This window comes from Ochotona princeps, chromosome X (assembly GCF_030435755.1).
Source record: "Ochotona princeps isolate mOchPri1 chromosome X, mOchPri1.hap1, whole genome shotgun sequence".
Taxonomy (NCBI): Eukaryota; Metazoa; Chordata; class Mammalia; order Lagomorpha; family Ochotonidae; genus Ochotona; species Ochotona princeps.
This window is the reverse complement of record NC_080865.1, coordinates 89772885-89791457: the sequence shown is the minus strand read 5'-3', so window position 1 is coordinate 89791457 and position 18573 is coordinate 89772885. Positions and strand designations below refer to the sequence as shown.

Here is an 18573-nt window from a genome sequence, read left to right as displayed (position 1 = left end):
ATATCTAGCAAACAGATTCTCCTAAATCCTCTATGACAGCTGACTGAATTTTAGTTTCCCTTTCAACCCACCTCCTTTACCATCCTTCGTACTGCCTATTCTCACCTTAATTTTCCCACAGAAGGTATGAGAAACCAGTAGAAGAACAAAATATTAACTGTTTGATATTTAAAGTTTAATTTTTTTGTTCTTTGACTATAATTTGGAAATAGAATGTTGAGCATATGGAGACTGATCTGAGCTTTTGAGATGGATCCTGTAAACCATGTTCATAGTTACTTTAATGTTTTTTTTATTTTTGTTTTTACTACCAGCTTATGAAAACAGCATGCTTACAATCATATAGTATAATGTGTGATATTGTATATGTATTTCTGCTTATAAATAAATATAGCTGCATGCAAATTTAGAAAAAAACTCAGGTCAGCCACTGTACGAGTACAGGTGCAGCAGGCTAATATTCTACTCTGTCATCCTGTTAACCCACGTGGGTGCCAGTTTGTCTCCTGGCTGCTCCGTTTCCCATCCAGCTCTCTGCTTATGCCCTGGGAAAGCAGTGGAGGATGTACCAAGTCCTTGAAACCCTGTGCCCATGTGGAAAACCTGGGAAAAAACTATGGCACCTAGATTCAGTTCATCTCAGCTATGGCTGTTGTAAGCATTTGGGAAGTGAACCAGTGGATGAAAGACCTCTCTCTCTGTAAAAGTACCTTTCATATAAAAATAAATAAATCTTAAAAAAAAAGAAAAGGGAAAATACAGTAAATCATTGGATACATGGAACATTCAGGTAAAGAGTGATTCTTGGGTGTGGCATTGTGGTGCAGCAAATGAAGCTACTGCCTGTGGCACTGGCATGCTGAGTGAGTGTTGATTCGAATACCAGCTGCTCTGCTTCTGATCCAGTTTCCTGCCCATGCACCTGGGAAGGTAGTAAAAGATGGCCCAAGTATTTAAGCCCCTGCCACTCAAGTGAAAGGCCCAGAAAAAGTTTCAGAGACTGACTAGCCAGATGTAGTCCTGGCCACTTTAGCCATTTGGGGAATGAACCAGCAGATGGAAGACCTCTCTCTCTCTGTGTTCTCTCTCTCTTTTTCTCTCAGTAGCATGTAAGTAAACATGTATATATTCATATGTATCTATAGAAACTGTGTGATAGATTATTATATCAAGAAGTGAAGATATAATGAAGTATATATGTCTACTTCTGAATAAAATATAAACTCCCAATGACACTGTTAAAAATATATTGACAATAGGATGCTGAACATTCTTGCCATTCTCAATTCTTATAATGTCATGACACCCTTAAATTGTAGGATGATAGACTTATGACTGTTTTTGAAGGACTATACTATCATAATAATAGAGGGAAAATCAGTGCAGAAAGGAAAGTGAAGGAGGGGAAATACCTGATCTTATAGAACTGTGTCATAAAAACAAATCAATTTAAAAGAAATAGCGAGTCTGGCACGATAGCCTAATGGCTAAAACCTTTGTCTTGCGAGCACTGGGATCCCATATGGGCGCCAGTTTGTGTCCCTGCTGCTCCCCTTCCCTCCAGCTCCCTAGTTTTAGCCTAGGAAAGCAGTAGAGGATGGACCAAAGCCTTAGGACCCTGCTTTGGGACCTGTACCCTGCCTTTGGGAGACCCGGAAGAAGCTCCTGGCTTCAGATCGGCTCAGTTCCAGTTGATGCAGCCACTTGGGGAGTAAACAAGAAGATGGAAGATTTTCTCTCTGTCTTTCCTTCTCTCTGAAAATGTGACTTTCCAATAAAAATGAATCTTAAAAAAAAAAAAGAAAGTTATTTGAATGTGAACTGTGAATTAGCTTTAAAAATGTACTATTTTACTTCTAATGAATGTATTCAATGAGAGCAAAGTAACATTTGCAGAGATAGGATGTTAACAGTAAGTTAATATATAATTCACAGAATCAATTTGTGTTCAAATAATGAATACACTGAAGTTCTTACACAACCGTATGTTCTTTAAAATAGGTAAAATAAACCCTTGGCATGCTAAATTAGCTCCCTTGAAACTTTGTTCACACCATTTGCTTACTGAGCCCTTTCTTTGTAAGTAGGACAAAGGTAACTCCACCCAGGTTAAATTATCACAAATTCCAAATTAGTGTAGTCTAAATTAATAAGGTTTTATAATACAGGGAATCTCAAAATTATCCAGCTATAAATTTTTGTGATATTATAAACAGGCAGATTGCTTTATAATATTATTTTCTTCCTCTGTAGTGCTAGATAAAAAGGAACGAGGGAGATATTTTTTATATCAGAACTTCCCTCTGCCTTTGTCACATGTACTACATCATGGCAAGGATGGAAGCTAGGGTTGGTAATCCTTATAGGAACTACCAGTTGTTTCAGTTCTAAGCTGAGATACATGCCCAGCCAATTGTGTAACTCAACCCTATAACCCCCATTGAATCAAAGCCATCTCTCTCCCTTTCCTTCGTTGCACATGAGGGAGGAATCTTTGGTTACAGCTCCAGTTTCTCAGTAGACATTCATTTTTTCTTCCTTTTCCATCCCTCCTATGGCTCTCTTTTTATGAGAAATTAGAGCTATTAAAGGTCATCATTGACTCCAAGCTGTCAAAATCAGTGGACTTTTAGCCTTCTTGTTTCATGTATTGCCACAGACTGAGCATCCCTAATCCCCAAACCCCAAAAATCCAGAATTCTCTGAGCATTTCAGGGTTGGGATTTTCTGATTAGAGAGATTTGACCAATGAAGCATTGTAAACATCCAAATTTTGAAAAAAATCTGAAACCTTAAACATGTCAGATCTCAAACATTGCCAAAAATGCATACACAACTTGAGTTAACAATATCACCTTTTTTATATTTCTTCTGCATTTGGCATCCTTGGCAATATACTTTGCTGATTTTTCATCCTCCTTTAAGCATTATTTCTCATTTTCTTCCGCCCTCCATGGGAGGTTTGCTTTTTTCCCACATTTATAGAAGAAGGACAGGTTAGCCAAGGATGAACATCAAGCAAAGAAGTTCAGCCAGGTCCCCAAGTCCAAATCCCATTTCTAACTAGGGTGCCATAGTAACTATGTATCTAGATATCAAGCATCTACACCCATCACTAAAATATGATTTAAAGATTGGTGGCAAACTAGAGAAAACTCAAGTGTGTGTGAATACAACTGAAAATAAGGTGAGCAGATCTTGGACTTTACTTCCTCTAAGATATCCTCAAAGGCTGAGATTCCATGTTCCTCTTTTTCAACTTTTTTCTTTGCTGCTTCTGTCCCCAGATTTTCTCTTTTAGCCAAGCTAATAAGGTGCCCATCTCCAAACTCAGTTTGCTCAACTATCGTAGAGCCATGTTTATCTGTTTATTGCCTTTGCCTAGCATGACACTTTCCTTCTCTTTCACCTGTCAAAATCTTGTCCAACTGTCTGCCTAGTACGTATCCTGTCTTTGCCAAGAAGACTTCTTGTTCATCCTAGTTAGAAATACTCTCTTCTACCTCTGAAATCCTCTGGTCATTATATTCGTATGAAACACTTGACATTGATTTTGGGCATATTTAAATTATTGTGTATCTGTGCATATGCAGATCTTTCATTGGATGGGCCTTGACTCCTAAATATTTTAACACTACTATGATATCCTGTGCACCATAGATGCTGAAAAATATCTATTTGTTCAGTGATCAGGCATTTAGTAGAGTACTTACTTTCTATTTACGTTTGTATTTTCTGTTACTTAATCGTGATTTCCAAGATAGAACTTTTCACAAAACTGAGCTTTTAGTGTTTGACTTTATCAGCTGCCAGTGTTACCTGTCCCTAATGGTCAAACTCAAACATTTATAAGATTACACACTTAGAGCAACTGCAGATCAAACCTGTGTGCTTACGAAAAGAATCTCTGTCCCTAATGCAACTGTTGCTTCATTACCTAAGTACCCAAGGAAAACTGATAGATAAAGTTTGATTGCCTTACCCTAGCTGTCTGTGAAGTAGATTAGTATTCTGGATTAGATATTATTGTTATGCCTGGCTATAGACTCTTTCATTGTAGATCTGCCTGCTTTATGGCTTTTAAGGTTTAACTCAAATTTGTTCAGGATGTTTTCTGCTCTCAATTGTTATCTTTTCCCCATGGAAAGATTTCCTCAGTGGTGCTTCAGTTATACAAATTGTGTGAGATTCAATGAATACATTAATTCAGATTGTATTCTATGGCAAAAGAGTGATTGTTAAACTCATGATAAATTTAAATGCCAACTTCCTTTCCTTTCCTTTGCCAACTGCCTCTTGGTTGAAAGCCATCTAGATTTGTAATTCAGAGATATCAACTGTCTTATCAGGTAGTCCCACTAGAGTGAAAGAATCCATGAATGAACAAGGCCAGCTGAATAATGACTAAAATATTTGGCAGTGCTTTAAGTAACATCATGATATAGTATTCAAAAGAAGGTGTCAGCTCTCTGGAGAAGTTATCAACTAACTGGGAATTATTATGATACCTGAGTGAATTTCCAGCTATGGATACTATCCCACTCCCATTATCTTTTCTCTATAGGTGTATGCTCAAATATAGGTATGTGTTTAAATATCTGGTGCCCAATACTAAACAGTATTTCAAAGTTTCATGTGAATAATTCATAGTTTATTATAAAAAAGAGATATATTCAACCATTTTGCATTTGCAATAATTACTGGATTCTGAGAGTTAAAGAACTCCACGAAGACCCATTCATTCAATATTGTTTGCATTGATATGATTCTTTTTGTTGATGTATTTTCAGACTTATTGCATTTTACAGATCAGGTGCTAATAACCAGAGAGGTCAAATGACTGACTTAAATAGACTCCCATCATCAGGAATGTTACATTATGGACCTCTACAAAAGTTCCTAATTTTGGTCAAAGACCCTCTAACTCAGTTGTTAAACTTTCCCCTAAACGTTCTAGAGATCAAAATGATCAAGACAGTGAGACGTTCCATTATTGCCAAGGCTAGATTAATCAGAGTAAGTGGGCATAAAGAGCAGCAGAACAATTTGCTCAGAAGTAAAGAAGTACATTGGAATGGATTGTTGAGTAAGTTATTAAAGCTCACTAGGAAGAAAAATATCTAAAAATGAAATGAGTGTTCATTTGCCTGGGAACACTTTTGTTTCCTTTCCTACCTGGAAGAAGGGTGATGAACTTGGAAAGATTTTTATGACACTTAGAGCCCTTTGATTCTCCTCGGACCCATATGCCTGAGACTTCCTTTTCACATATACTTTGAAGTCCACAAATGAAAGCATCGATTGTTTTTAATAAAGAGAGAAAATGCCACCATTTTATATCTTGGTGTGTGGTATTTTCAGCATGTCAGCTGAATTATTATATTGCCAAAGGCAAGAAGAGCCTATTGTTCCTGTACATGGAATTAAAATAAGAAAAAAGTAGACTAATAGCCCTACTCAGTTTCTTTAGTCTTTTGGACATTTTTTATCTGATTAAAGTTTCAAGAAATAAAACCATTATCTTAATAACTAGAAGATCAAAAAAAGTAAGCTGCTTTTTTCCTCATGTCTGACAGAAACTCTGTAAAATTTTACAGCTTTAAGGACTGTTCAAAGGAGCGTAGACTGAGGGTGGCACACAGACACAAAGGCAGGACAAGAAAAATACAGATACATTCTTGTAAGTTGTCCTAATCATTGGGACATGCTTTCAATGATTTTCTGATTATCTTAAACATGAAGTGTAAGTCTCATATGTTAGTAATATAGAGGCCAGTAGTGGATTTTGAATCATGGTTTTAGAGTTGACGGCAGCCTCGTATAACTCCACCATTTTTACAGATGATCAAACTGAAACTCAGAGAGGGGCCTTGTCTAAAAGCAACATGGTTAATTTATAGCAGAATAAAAACTACTTATTACCAGCCCTATATAATCATTTCGAATTGACTTGGACTGTGGAATATGATTGATTCAATTTTGCTATAGAAAGTTGATACTTTAGAAGAGCTGATGGCATTACGTGATTTGAAGCAAGCTACCTGTGTAGTATGTGAAACCCCATGTCTATTTTGGCTGCCATACAGGGGAAGATGCTTTATGTTCAAAATGGGAGAGCAATTCAAGACTGAGAAACAACTAGAGGGAATTGCCTCTGTAGGGTTGAACTCAGGCAACTCAACAAATCACAGAAGAAATTATTTGTGACACTGGCTTACTCGACAGTGAATAATTTGTGTCCACTAAACCCAGCACACTTTTCAGGCCACGCCATATAAGTGAGAAAGCCTCTTTTAATTGTGTTTTTTCTGTGAATTAAACTTACGTGCATATGGTTGTGTAGGGAATTCCTTTCAATTTCTTGATTGCTATTCAAATCTCTCTATAGAAATGGATCACTGTAGATCAGTAAAAATGTCATAGTAAGAATTCTTACATTTGAGGACATTGTTTTCTTCATCTCTTAGCTTAGTAAATTGCTCAAGTGACTGCAAATCTCGTCCTTAGGACCTGAAAGGGCCTCCATAACTTTAATACAGGAAAGGGGCATATTCAGACATGTTGTTAAAAGTATACTAAAGGTGGACATTTTTAATACTGTAGTTGCCACTTTTATTAGTCTTTTCATCTTGATTGAATCACAGAAGATATTTGCAACCTTGGTTTTCCCATCACTGTAATGCGGAAAGCATTTTAAAGTCTGTCAGTTAATACTGTTAGCAATACTACTGCTGTTTGTTATGAATTGAGGATGTTAAGCAGCCATTACTGATTTTCTCCTTCCAGTTATCAGTCAAACTGAGAAAAAAATAACAAAAAACCCTGTACAGAACAAAATATGCCATCAGCCTTATTATAAATTGAACTAGATTGCAAAACATGGCATGAACCTATGGCATAAAGCAGTCTCCAGTCATCAACCACTGCAAATGTAGATTTTGATACCAGACTAGGTCACAGAGAGCAGTAGCCAGTGTCACACTTGCGTGGAAATGAGGAAACAAGAGTGTGGTGGGCCACCATGCCTGCCACTCCAGGACCATGCCTGTACCCTAAGCTGTACTCATTTTATAACACAACGATGATCAGCAATGCTGCAGAGCATTTAGATGGGAGAAGCTTAAGGCATAAGTCAAGCCGTAAATAAGCAAGCAAGGGTGGGGTAAAAACTGAAAGACTTTTTTTTAGTACTCTCTGTGCTCCTTCACAAATAGATTGGAAGCTTCTTTCTTTCAATGGAATGGTGACAAGTAAGATGGGAAAACGCTCAGCTTCCTTTATTATTTATTTGTTTTGTACTTTTTAAATACCAGGATAGGGAAGCTGGCAGTGACAGCCCATTCTGTTGGTACAGAAATAAAGGGTTGTTATTCTTTTTTTGACTTTTTTTTATTTACTTGAAGAACAGTTACAGAGAGGGAAAAACAGAGGGAAGGAGGCAGGGGGAAAGAAAAAACAGGGAAAGAGAAAGAAATCTTACATCCACTGGTTCACTTCCCAAATGGCTGCAATAGCCAGTGCTGGGTCAGCCAAAGCCAGGAGCCAGTCCCTTCTTCTGAGTCTCCCATGTGGGTGGCAGAGGCCCAAGTACTTGGGACATCTTCTGTTGTTTTCCCCTGTCTATGGGCAGTGAGCTAGATCAGAAGTGGGTCACCTGGTTCTCAAACAAGTGCTCACATGAGATGCTGGCATTGTAAGCAGTAATTTTACCTGCTATACCAGAATGCTGGCCTCCCAAAAGTTTACTCTACTACAAATATGAGGCATTTAGATTTTTCTCAATTTAATCAATAGAGACAAATTCCAATGAAATCAATCTCATATCATCTTTTATACCCTCAAAGAGGTACCTTACAGTAAAGAAATCTCATTTTCATAGGTTTCAAGCATAGAATATGGAGCTGCCATTTCAGCATTATTCACATGTGATTGCAAATTTTCAGGTCTTCCTTTCTCTTTCATGGCACCAAAAACCAGCAATTAAAATACATTTTTGCTGCTACAGATAGCAGCTAATACTTATGGAATATCTACTGAGTATCAGATACTGTTTATTTTTTAAAGATTTATTTTTTATTGCAATCTCAGATATACAGAGAGGAGAAGAGACAGAGGAAGATCTTCCATCTGATGATTCATTCTCCAAGTGGCTGCAATGGCTGGAGCTGTTCCAATCAGAAGCCAGGAGCCTAGAACCTCTTCCAGATCTCCCACATGGAAGTGGCTGCAATGGCTGGAGCTGTTCCAATCAGAAGCCAGGAGCCTAGAACCTCTTCCAGATCTCCCACATGGGTGCAGAGTCCCAAAAGATGCAGGGGCCCAAAGCTTTTTGGGCCATCCTTGACTACTTTCCCAGGCCACAAGCAGGGAGCAGGATGGGAAGTGGGGCTGTCGGAATTAGAACCGGTGCCCATATGGGATCCCGGCACATGCAAGGTATGGACTTTAGCCACTAGGCTACTGCACCAGGCCTAGAATTGTTGTAAGAATTTAAAAAAAAATGGGCTGGTATGATGGCTTGTAAGTACCAGGATCCCATGTGGGTGCCAGTTCATGCTCTGCCTATTGCAGTTCCCATCCAGCTCCCTGCTTGTGGCCTGAGACATCAGTAGAGAATGACCCAAATCCTTGGGATCCTGTACTTGCATGGAGACCTAGAAGAAGCTCCTGGCTCTTGGCTCTGAATCAACTCAGTTCCAGCTGTTGCAGACACTTGGGGTGTGAACCAGTGGATGGAAGATGTTTCTGTGTCTCCTTCTCTCTGTAAATCTGATCTGCCTTTCCAACAAAAATGTTTTTATTGGAAAAACAGATTTAGAGAGCAGGGAAAGGGAGAACTTCCATCCAAAAGTTTACTTATTACCAAATAACCGCAAAAGCTAGAGCTGGCCAAGTCTGAATCTAAGTGCCGGAAGCTTCTTCCAGATCTTCTATGTGGGTACAGCAGGAAGCTTGATTGGAAGTGGAAGAGCCAGGACTCGAACCAACATCCACATGTGACACCAATGCCACAGGCAGAGGCTTAGCATGCTACACACAGTGCTGGCGTTAAGTATTTTAAATGTGTTAACTTGTTTGATTTTTATAGCAATCCCACCATGGTGGATTCCTCCACCTTGTTGCATAACCACAGTTCAAGTTCAGTTGAGATAGATATCCATATTATTAACAATACTCCAGATGACTCCAGTCTGCAGCCAGGCTTACAAACCGATGCACTAGCCATCTTGCATCAGAGTATGCCTAAGGCACTGTGGTGTTTACAGTATTCTGTGACAGATTAAATTTGGAGTCTTTGTAAATGTTGACCTCTCAAAATATTACAACAGAAAAAAGGAACTGCCTAATTTGCAGTTTTTTCTTGGCTCTGTTCCCTGATATTCATTTATTATCTATTGAAATAAAAATCCACGATGATAAAATTTCCCCTATATGTAGGTTAAAGGGGAAGTCTTGATTTTTTTCCCCCAGTCTTTAATTTCATTCATGGGATAAAATGCACATTTTAAGCCACGTAGGGTATAGTATTCCGGAATGAGACATTGCTTGTAAGATAGAATTGATCTTAAAATATTCTGCTTGTTCTCCATTTGAATTTTAAACAAAACAACTTTCATATGCGATCTGTTTCATGGAATGTGATGAGGGTTGATGAGAGTGGTATACAAAGCCTTTAGAGGTATGCCGGATTGCAGAAATGATGTATGCTGCTAATTAGGGAGAGGGAGCAGATTTCAGTAGGTAGCATTCTCTAGCTCCAGTCACTTTACTCGAAGCATTTGACTTGATAGCAACAATAACAGCAGCAGCAACTGCTTTTATTAAATATTGATTGTATGCCAACCAGTATGACCAAGAGCTTTACATATATAAATTCAATCAAACTTCACCACAGTGCCAAAAGACAGGCACCATTTCTTCTTTTGCTTACAGATTTTAAAACAACTGAGGCTTGGAAAACTTAGAATGCTTTCTCAGGCTACAGCTAGTTAGTGGCAGAAGCAACATAATAGAGAAGACAGAGCAATGGCTGTTTCTTAGGACATATTAGAATCCTGGCCCCAACCTTAGGCAAATTGCTGCATCTCATCCAGCCTGAGTTATCACATATGCAACAGATGTAGTAATCCAAGTACACAGGATTGTTTTTAGTATTCAATATGAAATAAATAGTGCCTACTATATGATGTATTTTTGTTCAATTAAATTTATTTAGTCTTAGTTTGAAACCTTGTGTTAGACATTAAGCTATTTCAATAAACTCTGAATAAGAAGACAGACTCTGACCCTTGCCTTGTGATGCTCACAAGAAGATGGTCATTAAGTAAATTATTACATGAGTAATTTAATTATTGGCAGTTATGCTGAATGTGTTGAAAAATTCACTACTCATAGCTAGTAGTCAATAAATAAGAAAACATATTTACAGAGTACCATTATGTACTGGGCACTATGCCAGAAAGAGAATTAAGAGCAAGTGCACAATTGGAGTGAAAAGTGGAAGCATTTTCATACTATTGAACGGCAGAATAGGATGAGGTTTAAAAGGCCGTACTTTCCTCTGGTTAAACCAGAAGTTTGGTGTGAGAAAAAATGAATCAGAAGATGGGTAATTTTGTTCATGCAAAGAGGAGAGAGATCAAGTGGAGAAAGTACCTTTCTCCTCCAAGATTAATTCCTGGAGAATATGTTAGTCTTTTTTGTTTTGTTTTGAAGATTTAGTTATTTGAAAGACAGAGTGACACAAAGAGATAATCTTTTACCTGCCAACACACTTACCAATTGATTCCAATTGATTGCAACAGCTGATGCTGGGCCAGACCAAATCTTGGAGCCAAGAACTCAATCTGGGTCTCCTTCATAGGTGGTAGATGCCTAAACACTTGGATCATCTTTCATTGCTTTCCTAAGTGTATTAGCAGGGAGCTCGACTTGAAACAGGACAGGTAGGACTTAAAGCAGTGCTCTGATATGGCATGCCGGCATCACAAACAGCAACTTAATCAGCCACACCACAGCACTGCCCTCTGTATGTGTCTGGTAATATGAGGGAGATCCTCAGCGATAGTTGCCTTTGTATCTAGCAAGAGGGAAACCAGGCATGCCCTCTGAGATGAAGACTGAGCATCGAATTTGCATATGAATTTTACATAAAATCTGAGCATTCAACCAGTCCTGTCTAGTGTTTCCAGATGCTGATTTAAATATCATCTCTTACAAATATAGTGGCTCTGTTAGCAAGCTATTTTCTAATCTGGACTTTTTTTTTTTTTTTGCTCTCCATAATTACCCTGATCTAGCATATACAGCCTAAGAAACATTGACTAATGCATCCTAAATTATCTCAGCAGGGTAACCACAAGATTTCAGTGTTTCTTGATTTTGTGCCAGGTTTCTGTTAAACAGCTCTTATGCTACATTAGGTATGTACAGAGAGGACTACGAATCTCCTGGGTTGGGACTTACTATCAATAAGACTGTTGTCCTTTGCAGTGGGATGCCACTCTCTGTGTGGTATATAGTCTATAAAGAGGGTGATGCCTTTCACTTTTTGTCCTCCTGTCAAATAGCCAGTCAGTTAACTAGAAACCTTTCTGTTGCATCTCAGACTGCCCAGAAGTGTTCTCTGCCTTAATTGGAGTGAGTTGAGTAGTGGTAGCTAAAGAACTTAAGTTTTTTGCTTTCTCTCTGGGCCACTGGCAAATGAAGTTAAATGTGACTAAGGACTTGCCATACCAATATGTGAGAGTCTTTTCGCTGCAGTTCTTGTGAAGAAGAGCATATCAGTAAAGCCAGTCTTTCAAATCCATTGGTTCTGTGTCATAGATTCAGCAAACACCTATCAAAAATATTAGAAAGAAATTGCATCTATACTAAATAAGCACAGACTTCTTGTGATTATTTCCTAAGAATAGGGATACAGTATATCACCTATTTACATGGTATCTATATCATATTAGTACAAGTAACCTAGAGATGATTTTAAGTACACAGGAGAATGTGTGTAGGTTCGGAACAATCCCCCAGGGATACCGAGGAACCAGTTTAATGTCAATTTATACATGAAGTAATGGAGATTCAGATGCTTACTAGATTGTCCAGGATTTTTGGACAGTCGGTAATTTAAAAAACTTGGGTTTTTAGACAACAGATCATAGCATTTTCTGTTATGCCCTGCTGGTTTCTAAGGGTTTCTGAAGAAAACAGTGTTTTTAATCTGAACTAATATTTGAGAAGATATCCCACAGAAGCATTTTCACTGTGGGTCACAAAGGGGCAAAACTGAAGTGAGGAAGACAAAGTTTTAAACTTACTTTATATGAAGTGAACACATTTCCCAATACAGATTTGGGAGCATAGTGATGCTCGCATTCTACCTTCCCTCATGCCCACATACCCCTACCTAGGAAATTAAAGCCTTTTGAAATGGCTCAAGAGGTGAAAATTAAGTGTTTTGGGAGTAGAACTGGAGAAGAGATAAACACAAGAGATTTGGTGGAGGTATGGCTTACTAAATTGTTAGGGCTTCATGACAAAACATAAAACTTGGAAATGAAAAAGGTTGAAATTCCCTGGCTCATATCTGTACCTTTAAGCAAAGTATAATTAATCTCATATATATAAGTGAAATGCATTTCAGCCCAAGTGACTGGCCCATGGTCGCAAGATTATTTGAGCAGAAAGATTTCTGAAATTCAAATACCTTCCTAATGAAGTCTTTAAAAAAATAAAAACACCAGGATTTAAAACAGCTTTTTTTTTTTCATTAGGTGTAGGGATTCCCCCCTTTCCCTCCCCTTTCCCTCCCCTTTCTCCCTCCCCTTTCTTCCTTCCCTTTTTTCCCCTCTCAGCTTTCCCCCCCAAATTATTACAGTAGCATTGTCCTCTAGTAACAATTGCAAGATTAACATTCTACTATTTAAGTTCATCATGGCATTGTGGGTATAGAAAAAGATAGAAAATTTAGTACTGTATTGTCAAAATGTATGTAGCTGTTTCACTGGGACTCCTCCTTTTATTCAGGAGTAGAAATGCCTACTGCAATGTATCTTCACTTCCTGACATGCTAATATCCTTTATACAGTTCCTCCAGAAGAATATATGCATATATTTGGTCACATATATCTACATATGTGTTTTGTATTTTGCATGAATGTCAACTTATATCAAAGAGAACATATTTTATTTGCCCTTTTGTGATTGGTATATTTTTACTGAGCATAATGCTCAGGGACCATTTTATTGCAAATGGTAGGATGTAATTCTCTTTTAATGGCTGTGTAGTATTCCATGGACTAGATGTTCCACAGTTTCTTTATCCATTCCTCTTTTGATGGACATTTGGGTTGTTTCTATGTCTTCATTACTGTATATTGTGCTGCTGTAAATATAGAGTTGGAGCTCACGTTCTCATATGCAGACTTCACTTCCTTGGATTAATTTCCAGGAATGGGATAGCTGGGTCACATGTAGATCAATTTTCAGTTCTCTTAGCAGTCTCCATACTGACTTCCATAGTGGCTATACTAGCCTACACTCCCACCAGCAATGCAGTAGGGTACCCTTTTTTCCCACATTCATACCAGCAGGTATTGTTAGTAGATTTCTGGAGCCAGGTAGAACCTTGAAGTGATTTTCATTTATATTTCCCTAATAGCTAGGGAGCCTAAACATTTGCTCAAATGTCTATTATCCATTTGAAGTTGTTCTTTTGCAAAATGCCTGCACATTTATTTTGCCTGTTTCTTTACAGGGTTTCTTGTTTTGCTGTAGCTGAGTTTCTGAAGTTCTTTTTTTTTTTTTTTGCATTTTTCTTCTAATTTTATTTATAAAACTCTATACATTTAAGAAACAAGATGCCGGAATAGGGTACAGACACATTTATTTTTTTTTTTTTTTTGAATTATTTTTTAATAATCTTACTTAGTTGATTAGGGAACAAAATGTCAAGGGCTACAGGGTGAAAGTGGGTAATACCATTGTTTCCACTTCAATATCATTTTACCCTGTATCTGGGGTCAGGGAAAAAAAACAAAGGGGAAAGCCCCACCCAACCTCCCACCCATCCCAGATCCCCAACAGGAGGCGCACTCTGAGGGTCCTGCTCGTACAGTTTTGATAGGTCATCAGTTCTGGATTGCTGCCAATCTCTCAGTTCCAATCACAATGAACCCTATTCAGAATCCACTGGCTGACAGTCTCTTCATGGTTGGGGTCTGAAGTTCTTTATAAATCCTGAATATTAACCTTTGATTTATTGTGTAGATTTTCTCCCATTTTATTGGTTGCTCTTTGCTTTGTTGATTGTTTCCTTTGCAATACAGAAGCTTCTAATGAAGTCATTTCCACTATAGCATGGCATCTTCCAAATCTGCTTTGTTTTGTTGCTTTTTAGCTTAAAATATATTTTTGCTCACGTAGATGTTTGCCACAATGGTTAGGATATTGCTTGGTGCATCCATATCCCATGTCCGAGTGCCTGGGTTTGAATCTCAACTGCAGCTTCTGACTTCAGCATCTTACTAATAGACAGCTTGGATGGCAGCTGGTGAAGACTAGAGAAGCTGGGTTTCCTGCTACTCGCATGGAAAACCTGGATTGAGTTCCCAGCTACTGGAGTTTGGCCTGGCCTAATGGCTGACCCAGCTCCATTTGTTGCAGACATTCCAACCAGTGAAAGGAAGATCTCTCTTGATAATTCCCTTTCTTTCTCAGTTTCCCCCTTTCTTTCCCTCTTTTACTGCTTTTCAAATAAAAAAGAATTTTTACCAAAATAAAATATTTTGAAGGCTTGCATACAAGATCACAAATACTATGAGTATGCCAATGAAATTTCATGAGTAGATCACAAAGATAGGCCAGCACCCAAAATAAGGCATAGATAATTTCTATAAGCCCCAAACACCATGTGCCAATTTCTAGTCACTTATTTCCCACAAAAGATAGCTTCTAAAATGACTTTTCTCTCCTTTTTAATAATTGCTTGCTGAACATTGTTACAATTCAGAAATTTACTGTTGTGATCTTTCTGTTAATGGACATTTAGATTTATTGTATATTTTGTCTACCACCACAATAATAGTTATTGATGTTCATGCTTTGTACATGTGAGCAAGTATTTATTATTGAATAGAATCTATTAAGATTATAGGATTGAAGGGTTAAGACCTTTATGCCTTTTGTGACTTATTAATGCCAAAGTGACATCTGTTAATGTTTCATTTATCAAATAATGCTCTTAACTGTGATATTTGAGAGAGTGATGCCCTAACTGTTTGCCATCACACAACCTTGTCAATCTTATGTATTTTTACCAATTTTACAAGTCAGAAATTACAACTTTGCTTGGTAACTCTTTATTGGATACATAGTTTGTAATTGTTTTCCCCATTGTGTTGTCTCTTCACTTTGTTTTTTACTTTGCTGTTTAGAAGGATTAGTATCTGGCATATAAAAGAAGGTCAAGAGACTCACCTATAAGAAAACATGCAATCCAATTAAGAAATAGGCAAAAGGTATAATCAGGCAGTTTTCAAGTGATGAAGCACAAATAGCCAAAGAGACATGAAAAATGTTCAAGATCACTAGCCATCAAGGAAAAGAAAATAAAAACCGCAGTGAAGTATCACTTCATCCCAGTTAGGATGGCTATTATATATAAAAAAGAACAAGAAATAACAAGTGCTAGTAAGGAGGTGGAGAGAAAGGTACCATAGTATGTTATTGGTTAAAACATGAATTAGTACAACCACTATGGAAGAACACTATGGAGTCTCTTTAGAAAGCTGAAAATGCATTGAGGCTGATGCTGTGGTGTAGTAAGTTAAGCTGCAGCCTACAACATTAACATTCCTTATTGGTGCCAGTTCTTGTGCCAGCTGCTCCACTTCTGAATCAGTTCTCTATTAACATGCCTGAGAAAGCAGCAGAAGATGGCCCAAGTACTTGGGCTTCTGCCACCCATGTGGGAAATCCTAAAAATACATCTACTATATGACTTAGCTACCACACTCTTGGGAACATGTCCAAACGAAATGAAATCAGCATTTGAAAGTGTTGTCAGCATCCCTATTTTTATAGCAGCTCAATTTACAATAGGTAAGGTATAGAATCATATGCATGATGGAATATTACTCATCCATAAAAGAAGAATGGATTTCTGACATAAAATCTTCCATCGACTGGCTGACTCCTCAAATGGTCGTAACAGATGCGGTTGGGCCAGGTCAAAGCCAAGAGCCTGGAACTTCATCTGCATCCCACTCAGAGCAGCAAGGCCCTAACTACTTGGGCCATCTTTTACTGCTTTTCCAGTTGTATTAATGTAGAGCTGGATCAGAAGCAGAGCAGCCAGTATGTTAGTTGTTCTAAATTTAACCTGCTCAGCCACAACTCTGGCTCTGTTCCTTGTCTTTCTGTTATTCATGTGTGAGATTTTTGTTCATATTTCTAAAGTCATTTGTTTTAATTATGGACTTACTTTAATGCCTTGGAAATTAATGCCTTTTCTGTAGTCTATGTCACAAACATGTTCTTATGTAACATTGTTTAGGCTGTGTTATTTCTCATTAAGTCTATTTTAGTCATCTCCCTCTTGTATATTCCCTTAGAACTTCTGTAACTAGCAAAAACTCACAACTTTGGGGTTTTCACAGAAGCCCCAATGTCACATAATCTCTCTTAAGTCATAGTTTTCTAACTATAGGGTTACAAAATTTAGTCATCCCAACTATACTGGTTGGCAGTGAAGCCCTTGGTCTGTCTTCCAAACATGCTGCATGTACTCTCTGAAGGAAAACAGATTAGCAGGATACACCTGTCTCATAGCTATCTGGTATGTGTTAAAGGGAATGTGAAATGAAGTAACCTCTGGTCATTCTAACATTGTGGCCCCAGCTGTCTTCTACTAAGGCAGTCAGACAGTTTAGGCATTTAGGAATGTTTGGTTGCTACTTGAAAGTGTTTGGTTGCACACAAGGAAGTCTGGAACAGTTCTATCTTGTATGTACAAAGGAAAATGCAGTTTCTTTTGGCAAAAGGATAGTCTCTTAAATTCCCATCTAGATTTTTTAGGACTACAAATATTAGTCATATCTAAGAAATTGAAAATTTGGTCATCTAATTTTAAAAGAATTATGAGGATATATTTAACCTATTTATGCAACCAGTTTGGGAGCATTCTCAGCAGCAATATGTTAATATGCTAATGTGCTAATATATTTATCTGGAAACATTTATTACATGCCTACTGTGTGTCAGGTGATGCTGACTGGAAGAGTAAATGAATATTCTAATTTCAGCGGAAGCTGGGAAATGAATAAGACTTAGGCCACAGTGTCTACATCTGGTAAATTTAAGCAATCTAGAAATGCAAAAGGATCACATTTATTAATTTTTAGTTAAAACTACTGAGTTTACACAAATGGTGTAAGACTGAATTTACCCATTCACCTTTATTTAATTGGTAACAGTGCCTCTTTCTGTATTTCTCTCTCAGAAGACCCATTATTATCTGTTTGCGGGAGAAGCTGATACGGGCATTGAAGTTGAGGGGAAAAATACACCTTTTTGCTTTTCCAGAGTTTCCTTTGTCTGTGTGTTAGTGACCATTAAGATATGAAAATAAAACTTATTTTTGTTGAAATTGATGACTGCTTGGATGATAAGTAAGAGATAATCATAAGATAGGGACTTAAGTCTGTCTAAGCATCCTAAAGAGTGACACGTTTTCAACTGAGAAATATTCTGGGGTGAAAATTGGCTTAAAAAGAAAATACTTGCCGTGGATTATGAAAGAGGCATTGTTGGTATTTTATTTATAAAACTAATTCAGTAAACATTTGCTCCAATAATTAGGCTCTGTAGAGCTTCATGCTGAGGCTACATTTTCCATTGTGTGCAACTTAAAACTTTGTTAAGGGTAGGTTAACTTTAAAAATAGCTTATCAAAATTGGACTCATCATCTCCTTTTTCCACCCTATCTCCCCCATCCATGCTGTACTTGAGGTTAAGAGCCAGTGGGTCAGTTCTAAACAGTCAGACCTTCACGGATAGCTCTATAAATTAGAATTCCTTCTCTTTGCACCTTACCCTTCCTGCAACACATGTACTCACACGATTTCTCACAAATGTTCTTTGAAAGGATCAGGCTGCCTTTGCTTCTCAGAGCCTCTGAGTTGTTTTTTCAAGTTAGCAACAGCCCAGTAATTACATCCCCTTTGCTGTGGACAGGCACTCAAGTCTTTCAGAATTCTTTGGCCATTCATGGTTAGTTTTCTTCCAGGACAAGAATCTGTATCCCTGACCACCTCCAGAAGGACCAAGCAGTCCCCACAGAGCGAGTCACTAACCAACTGAAAGCTTACTTGTGAGAAAGCAAAGAAAAGAAGTTGGGGTAGTTGAAAAGAGGGAACATCTAGTTCAGCAGTTCTCAATCAACATGCCTGAGGGATTCTTTCACCTTGCATTGGTTTGGCACTACAGTGGTGATTCTTTTGAAGAAGTGATGATGGCTTGAAGCAGCTACTACTATTGCAAGAGCTTCTTAAAGAAAAATGTTTCCAGGTGAAACA

At 37.9% G+C, this 18573-nt stretch overlaps 1 protein-coding gene across 3 annotated transcripts in view; it reads left to right on the top strand.

The window, feature by feature from the left end:
- Positions 1 to 18573, top strand: part of ENOX2 (ecto-NOX disulfide-thiol exchanger 2) — a 291281-nt gene that overhangs the window by 126842 nt on the left and 145866 nt on the right. The gene's annotated exons all lie outside the window — the stretch shown is intronic.